This window comes from Eulemur rufifrons, unplaced genomic scaffold (assembly GCF_041146395.1).
Source record: "Eulemur rufifrons isolate Redbay unplaced genomic scaffold, OSU_ERuf_1 scaffold_34, whole genome shotgun sequence".
Lineage (NCBI taxonomy): Eukaryota > Metazoa > Chordata > Mammalia > Primates > Lemuridae > Eulemur > Eulemur rufifrons.
The window spans coordinates 3,153,451-3,162,500 of NW_027182817.1; the positions used below are offsets into that span (position 1 = coordinate 3,153,451).

Consider the following 9,050-nt stretch of genomic DNA (forward strand, 5'->3'; position numbering starts at 1 on the left):
TTATTTATCTCTCTCACACACAGACACACACACACACACACACACACACACAAACACACACACCCCATCTCTGTAGAAAAGCTCACGGAGATTGTTCATCCACCGCGTGCTTTCTGTTGACAGTATCTGAGACGATAAGGAGCACCATGCATTCTGTTCTAAGAGAAAAATTGCATATATCAGTATGATTATATTTTACTTCTTGTGTGAATTTAGTGGATCTCATAAAAGCTGATCTTGATTTTCACAGCAGAGAAAAGTGGGCTTCTGTTTTGGTTTTGTTTTTGTTTTTCTGGAGGGGTGGTGTCTTCACATAAGTGATCATCTTTACAAGTATGCTATATCCGAGAAATTTCAGAAAGCTGCAAAGAGTGACTTGTTGACAATGCTTGCATTGAATGATGTATCTGAATCTGTGAATCGAAGGGGTCAGCATCTGACCAGAAAGCACTGTTAGAGGAAGAGGGGTTTCGGGTCTTTTCCTAAATTGTATCTGCCTAAGGCGGAAAATATTTCTGTTTCCCTATGACATGGTATTTTCCTCACAAGCAGTGTTAATGGCTCCATATGACTCTAGACTGGCTGCAGAGCAGAGACTCCATGGTCTCCACTACTTGACTCTGTCTGTCCAAGAATGGCCTCCACAGCTCTCCTCTGTGAGATATCCACTCTCAGAGGTGGCACGGTATGGTGGGTAGGGGGATATGCTGGATTTTGAAAACTCAGAGTTTGAACCCCAGTGCTTTATTTCTTAGCAACATGAACTTTGTCAGATCACATCACCCTGCTGAAGCCCAGTCACCTAAAGGGTAGAAAATGCAATGGATAGATTGACGCTTCTCTTCTCTTCTCCTCTCTTCTTTCTCTCTTTCTTTCTTTCCTTGTGTCTTCCTGTCTCTCTCTCTCTCTCTCTCTTTCTTTTTGTCTTTTTCTTTTTTTTCTTTTGACGGGCCCTCACTCTGTTCCCCAGACTAAAGTGCAGTACCATCATCATAGATCACTGCAACTTCAAACTCCTGGCCTCAAGCGATCCTTTCCCCCTAGGCTTCCCAAAGTGCTAGGATGCAGTTTTATTTTTATCTGTGACACCATGGGAGGAAATATCTTTTAGGGTCATAGGGTCAGAAATTTAGATCTCTTCTTTGAACTCATGGTAGCGGCTAACTGGGATTTTCAGTGTGTAAACGTAAGCCACTTGTAATTTCACCAGTACTCCCGTTACTTGTCATCTATTCAGGAGGTGAACTCTTCTTCCCCTACCATCTACTGTTCAAACGCGTTGGCCACAAGGATAATTTGAATATCAGATTCAGAGCACAAATAATTAAGGTCCTGTAGCGTTAATAAGTAAAAGGGGCCACACACAAACCTGTGGAAGTCTGTGTCCCTTCCAGTTTTTTATTTTGTTTGTTTGTTTGTTTGTTTTTGGGTCCCCCCCCCCCCCGAGACTGAGTCTCACTCTGTTGCCCGGGCTAGAGTGAGTGCCGTGGCGTCAGCCTAGCTCACAGCAATCTCAAACTCCTGGGCTCAGTCGATCCTCCTGCCTCAGGCTCCCCAGGAGCTGGGACCACAGGCATGTGCCACCATGCCCGGCTAATTTTTTTCTATATATTTTTAGTTGTCTGGACAATTTCTTTCTATATTTTTAGTAGAGACGGGGGCGGGGGGTCTCACTCTCGCTCGGGCTGGTCTCGAACTCCTGACTTTGAGCGATCCTCCCGCCTCGGCCTCCCAGAGTGCTAAGTTTACAGGCCTGAGCCAACGCGTCCGGCCTGTGTCCATTCTTTAATGTTGTGTGTTGCTCAGTTATGAAAAGGCAAGGGAACATAAAATCCGAGTTTTAGGGATGACTTATAGGCTCAGTATTCTTTTTTTTTTTTTTCCTCCTCTAAGCCTATGTGAATATCAAGGAGGGTAAAAAATTCAGTGTTCTCAGTTCAGTGCCCAACCAACCTCTGTTTCCAGAGTAAAAATTGAGCATCCTATTACACCTTTATTTCCCTTTGGTATGCTAAGGCCCAACTCGGCAGAGAGGTCACTGTTTATTCTCTTTGCTAAGATCACATGTGCCATAGTCTGTCTGCTTTGTCTCCTTTAGGGGTAATCATCCAATCTTACCCGGGCCCCTCACATCCTCGTGACAATAGGCCTCCTTGGTTTACTGAAATAGAAAAGACCGGCTCATCAGCAATGTTCGATCGGTTGCTTCAGAAACAAATGTTGTTCTGCTTTCTTTACTATGGTTTTTTTTTTTTCCTTCTTTCTTCCGTCAGACCCAATCCGATATAGGTGGGAGAGAAGGTAACCGGAGCCTCTTGAAAAACCGAAGTGAACCAAAGCGAGCTCACAGATTCAGATAGAAATCAGGAGGAAGAAAAATTGAGAGATAACATGGATTTTCTGTCTAGCGGGTGTTCTCACACTTCAATTTTACCAGAAGCGTTAGGTAGGATGACGATGACGATAATTGTGACAAACACTATTCTCATTGGACAGATAAGGAGGCAGGCTCAGAGTGACGAGTAACCTGGGCCTAAATAGATCGCTAAGAAGCATCATAGTGTGTTCCTTGGTTACGCTGTTTTGTGAAGCTCAAAAAGTTTGGGGTGCGCGTGCGCGTGCGTCCATGTGCGTACGCAATCATAGGTGTTCTAGTAAAACGGATACGAGGTAGGATTTCCCATACCTTCAATGATTTCATGTCCTGCAGGAACATAATGTTCCGGGATCAGGTTTTTATTCTGCCTTCTGTGCCACATGCTCAACATGCCTGTGACTTTACAGCCGAGACTTGCTCAGGGGGAGCCCATTCTCATCTTCTGGGAGGTTCTGCTAATCTTTAAAAGACAAGGACATAGGAAGATGATCCTATAACAACGACTGTGACCACGATTAAAGGCTTACTGTTTACCACGCGTGCTTCTGTGGGCTTTGCCTGCATTTGCTTTTTCACTCTGCACAATATCCCTGTGAGGTAGGCACCATGATTTCTGCATTTGCAGATGAAGAGGCTGAGGCTCAAGAGGATGTATGACTCGCCAAGTTACCAAACACGGAGTGTCGTCCAGGAAGCCAGTCCAGGCCCCCCGGCTCTGCAGCCACTCTGCAATGCTGATTCTGAGCCTGACCGTTTCATCACTGGTGGCTCCCTGAGAACCTTGACTCGGCCCCCTTCCTCAGTTCACTTGGGAAACATATTCATGTGTGTGTATTTCTCTCCTTCCCTCTCCCACCCCCCCCTCTCTGTTTTAGTTTTTATTATTTTGAAAAGTGCATAGAACGATAAAAACTTTAAAAGTAGGAAAAAGCTTACGGAACACGTAAGGACACAGAGAAAGAAAATATCTGTGTACAACAGTGCAACGCATTTGTGTTTTAAGTCGTGGTGTTGCAAAAGAGTCCAAAAGTTTAAAAGAAAGAAAAACAAACAAACAGACAAACAAACAAACAAACAAAAAAAAAAACCAAACCACCATGGAAAAGTTTATGAAGTGAAAACACTTACAGTAAGCTAAGGTTAATGTATTATTGAAGAAAGAAATTTCTAAAGGTAAATGTCGTGTGGCCTAAGTGTCCAGGGTTTATGAAAACCTACAGTAAGTAATGTCCTAGGCCTTCACATTCACTCACCACTCACCGCCAACTCACAGACTCACCCAGAGCAACCTCCCGCCCGCCCTGCAAGCTCCATTCACCGTAAGTGCCCTGGCCAGGTGTCCCACTGCACAGAAACCTATTAGACTGCATTTCTTCCCATTACTATCAGTAGTTGTACATTTCTTAGGACTGTAGGCCTACGATACACCTCCAGGCATAGTTAGGGGTTGGGAAGAGGAGGGAAGAGGCCATTCTTCATTTATTAATTGGGTAGCATGGGGGCAGGGGAGGCAGTTTCCTCCTTCTCCTCCTCGTCCCCCTTCTCTCTTGTTTTGCTTCTCCCTCTCTTGTTTTTCTTTATTCCCCTCCCAGTTCCCCCTTCCATCGTCTCGATGGATTTGGATGAGACGTAGACATTTTCTACGTCAGGCCTTAATCATACCGAGGGAGCAGGAGAAAAGTAAGCCGCCTACCATGACACGATGGAATGGAAGTTTGTCAGCCATTGACTGCTGTGGCATTCCGACATTTAGTGTCTTCAGGACATTCTATATTTCTGCTATCCCACTAGAATATATCTCCTCGATCACTACTGTGTGGCCACATCCCAGCTGTTTCGTGAGCCACCCTCAATGTTCGTGACAATGTAGTGTGGGGACTCCCTCCGTCTGGTGCCTTAAACTCGCACATTTGGGGTTTTGTATCAGGATAGCAAAGCGATCGCCTTTAAATAACCTGGCTGGCCATGGTGGCTCATGCCCGTGATCCCCGCAACTTGGGAGGCAGAGACGGGAGCGTGACTTGAGCCCAGCAGCTGGAGACCAGCCTGGGTAACACGATGAGACCTCATCTCTACCAACAAAAAAAAGAAAAATTATGGCGGGTGTGGCAGCATTTGCCTATAGTCCCAGCTACTCAGAAGGCTGAGGCAGAGAGGATCACTTAAGCCCTGGATTTGGAGCTTGCTGTGAGCTACAATCAGGCCAAGGCGGCCTGGGAGAGGACAGAGTGAAAGAAATCCTGTCTCAAAAAAGAAAAGAAAAGAAAAGAAAGAAAACAAGACCGATAACACAACACAACTTAGAAGACTTGGTGTTACTGAAAGCTCGGCCACTTGCCCACGAGGCCGAATAACGAGGACAAGCTGTTTGAGGAGGAAGGAAAGAGAGAGTCTATTTTGCCGGTAAAGGAGAAAATAGGGTAGACCTTCCCATCTCAAGCCTCCGAATTTCCCCGATCATAGGGCTAGGCAGAAATACAGAGCTTTTAATGAGGGGGGGGAGGGGTTCTCAGCTTTAGCGATGATTGTGGTTAATTATTTCAATCGTCCAGGCTCTGCCAAAAACAAAGCCTGTGAACTCTGCCGGCTGCCCACCTGGGGGGGGGGGGGCGGGGCAGGGGACCACTTGGGAGTTTTAAGAAAAGATTTAACCTGCCTTGGGGACATAGGCCAGACTACAAGCTCCCAAAAGTGGTGGTGGTGGTGGTGGTGGTGGTGGTGGTGGGAGCGTAAAACGACAGAACGTCTTTCTGTCCTTTATTGGTTTCTCCTTTTCCCCCCCCCCCCCAGGTGCCAAAAGACCTGAGACTGATGCCGAAAAGAAATAGGTACAGGCGCCCACGTGCACACACAAAGATATACGATCGAATACATCGTGTTGACAGTCGGGGAAACTGGAAGATGATGGGGAAGTATCACGAGCAACTTTGTATTTCTTCCAGGACAGGAAAATGGACACGAAGAGAAAAATTCATCGTTCTCGGCGTAGGATAAAAAGCCACATCTTGTTACTTAATATAATTCATTCTGTGATTTAAGTTTTTATACGATATGATATTCGATAAGCCTAAAAAACAAGATAAAAGAGAAACAAACAAAAGGGAAAAAATAAAAATAAAAAAGACGACGGGCAGAGGCCTACGGTCCCGGGAGGAGGCAGAGAGCGGGAGGAGGGGCGCCTCCCGCAGACAACAGGGCGGGTGGGCGGAGACCCGCTAGAGGCTAGGGCTGCCCCGGGCGGGCCCAGAGCTGCGGGCCCGGGAAGAAGAGGGTGGGACCGTCCGGACCGTGCTCTCCTCCCCGCCCTCCACACCTCCCGGGAGTCAGCTCTCAAACTCCCAACGTCACCTGACTTTCCGGATCCCGAGGTCTGATCAAAGTGGCCGCTAGGTGACACCCAGCAACCGCTGCCGGTGTCATCCTGAAAAGAACGGACCCTATGACTGACGGGGGTGGGGCGGGGTGGGGGTGGGGCGCACAGCGGGTGGCCCGGCCAGCTCCCCTTCCTCCTCGGAGCGGATCGGATCATCTGGAACTTTATCCAGAGAGGAGAGAGTGCCCCTGGGTGTGTGCTAGAAGCCGGAGGGTTGGGGCAGGGACCTACCCAAGAGAGAAGTAGAGTACAGGGAGTTTCAGAGTTGACCCACTCACGATCTCGCCCTGGTCAATACAAGAGTGGCAATATCTGTCACCGTGGAATGAACACTTGGTACCGAAGACCTTTGTCTATGCTGGCCCCCCTATGCCTAGGGGGGGGCATGTGGCCAGAATCTGACATCCTAAACGTCTTCGTAGAAAGAATTTGGGGGTGGGGGTGGGGGAGAGAGACAGAAAAAGAAAAGAGAGGGGGAAAGAAATGGCTGCCACAAAACTATCAGAACAGAGAAGCGACCGATAGGGCCTATCTGGTTAAGTTCTTTCCCTACCCAGAGAACGACTTGACGTAGCTGACGTCACTGCAGTCAGGCCACGTTCCGGTGGACACAGAGAGTCAGGGATAGAATTTCACGCTCGGCACTGTCTCTCGTGACAGCGGGAAGGTGGAGGGTGGCTGAGGGTTCTATGCTCCTTTATCACACACCGTCAGGTAGGTCAGGTAAAATTGAGGACAGATTTCCAGTGTTTCGAGAAAGGAAGAGCACTCGTGCAGGCCATCTATCTGTACGTGGGAGAGTGTCCCCGAAAAGTGGCTTTCAGTGCCGGGATGTGCCTAGGCCAAGAAGGTACACGATCCTGAGTGAGAATGGTCCGTCCCATAGAGTCAGTCGGTAGGAGGCCACCGGTCGAGACGGAACTGCCCCCCCCACACCCGCCCCCGCCCCACAGAGCAGACAGACTCAGAATGGAGTCACTCGGTGCCAGTGCCCTGCCCGGGTGCCCCATCATTCAACCGAACTGGGAAACAGGTGGGCTTTCCGACCCTCGGGAGGGAGCTTCACGGCGGGCGGACAGATCAGAAGGGGCCCGGCTCCCTTGAGCGGGCAGGCTGGGGACGGTCGGTGGGGTCTCTTGACAGGAGGCACCACGGAACCCTTGAGGCAATGTCGGGGGCACCTATGTTGCGGTCCAAAGCTAGCGTCTGAGAAGTCGTCCCGAAAGAATGATGGCGTCAACAAGTCCCCTCCGTTCAAGAAACGAGATTCATTTCTAGAGGAGGGCCACCCACGCGGGAGAACCGTAGGCTTCCTGTGGACATTCTCTTCAAAAGGCAATTCACTCAGCGGAGTGAAAACCGGAAAAATCGCTGTCCTCCGACGCAGCTGCAGAGAAAAGATGGCACCAAAATCAATGAAACACACACACACACACACACACACACACAAACACACCTCCTCCCATCTGAACGAGCACTCCGGACGGTCACATAGGGAGAGCGACGGGCTCTCTTCCCACCCTGTGGTTTTCTACCTTTCGTTGCGGTTTTTTCCCTCAGTGGATAGAGGAGGAGACACAGGGGGCTCAGCCGGCATGCGAGTGGGTTTATCATCCTCTGTGAGTATCAACACGCGACACCACCTAAGTGAAGGAACACACCGGTGTTTCATGTCATGTGGCTCAATGCCTGGCAGATACGAGCCTTTGCAGGCCTCCTCGTGATCGACAGGACGTCGCCTTGGACACGGACACATCTTGTCCCTCCCTCCCGAGGCGATAGGCGGTTCCGTACCTCCTCGGGGCCAGGGCACAGTCTGCCTAGGCACCTACAACACGTGTGGCAACAGCCTCGATGGCTCTGCCATGAGAACGAACTCCCGTGGCAAGGGGGTGGGTGGGGGGGGTCGGGGTGCTGAAGAATTCAGCTGACGTGAAGGAATGCCACGGGATTCAGAGTGCCATCGGTGGGCTGAGAGGCGAGCAGGGCGGGCTTTGAAGGGTAACATTCTCCCTGCCTTCCGTCTGTCTGTGAATACAGAACGTACACGCCAGGCGGGGTGGCTCACGCCTGTAATCCTAGCACTCTGGGAGGTAGAGGCGGGTGGATCGCTCAAGGTCGGGATGGTTCGAGACCAGCCTGAGCAAGAGCGAGACCCCATCTCTACTAAAATAGAAAGAAACTATATATCTAAAAATATATACAGAAACAGTATCTAAAAATATATACAGAAAAATATTAGCCGGGCCACGGGTGGCGCATGCTGTAGTCCCAGGTACTAGGCGGGATGGTGGGGCAGTAGGATCGCTTGAGCCAGGAGTTTGAGGTTGCTGTGAGCTAGGCTGACGCCACGGCACTCTAGTCTGGGCAACAGAGTGAGACTCTGTTTCAAAAAAAAAAAAAAAAAAAAAAAAATATAATATTATATATATATATATATACACACACACACACACACACACACACGTATATCAATTAGCTGGGCATGCTGGCACATGCCTGTAATCCCAGCTACTCGGGAGGCTGAGGCAGTCTGATCGCTTGAGCCAGGAGTTTGAGATTGCTGTGAGCTAGGCTGACGCCATGGCACTCTAGCCAGGGCAACAGAACGAGAGACTCTGTCAGAAAGAAAAGAAGAGCGAGAGCGAGAGAGCGAGAGAAAGAAAGAAAGGAAGGGAGAGAAAGGAAAGAGAAGAAGGGGGGAGAGGGAGAGAGAGAGAGAGAGGAGAAAACTATAAAAAATTCGGGACCAGATCATCGGTCCGGTACTCAGAAGCGTGACGATCGGGTGTTCCCGAGCACGTGTGAGATGTGTCTTCTCCCTGACGCCGCGTTTCCTCCACACACACATCACCCATCTGCCGTGGAAAAAAAGCAACAAAAGAGAGAAAGAGATTAAGAAGGGAAAATGGAAACAGGGCAAAAGAGGAAGAAAGAAAGAAATTTCGAAAAAAAGAGACCAAAGTCACAGCGAGAAGGAAGAATACTGAGCCCAGAGCGACACCTAGTGACCACACCGTCACAAGCACCCTAGGGCCCCAATTCGCCAGAGACATCTGGTGGACCCCAGGGCAACATGTGGTCGACCCGGGGCCATGGCGTCTGCAGCCGATTCCCAGGCGGGCACACGAGCCCGGGGAAACTCATTCTCAGCGCGGGGAGGAGGGGAGGGGAAATAATAGCAAAGTCACACCAGATCCCTTTCTAGTTCATAAACGTGTTGATTGCGTGTTCACGCGCACGTGTGAGAAGGGCCTCCTGGTGTGTCGGCACGTCACCCGCGTGACGTGAAACCATGAA

General features: G+C 49.5%; 1 pseudogene; it reads left to right on the top strand.

Annotated features, from left to right (window-relative positions):
* The first annotated feature begins 8,946 nt into the window (after positions 1–8,946).
* Positions 8,947–9,038, top strand: LOC138379496 (small nucleolar RNA U13; annotated as a pseudogene).
* Positions 9,039–9,050: the final 12 nt, after the last annotated feature.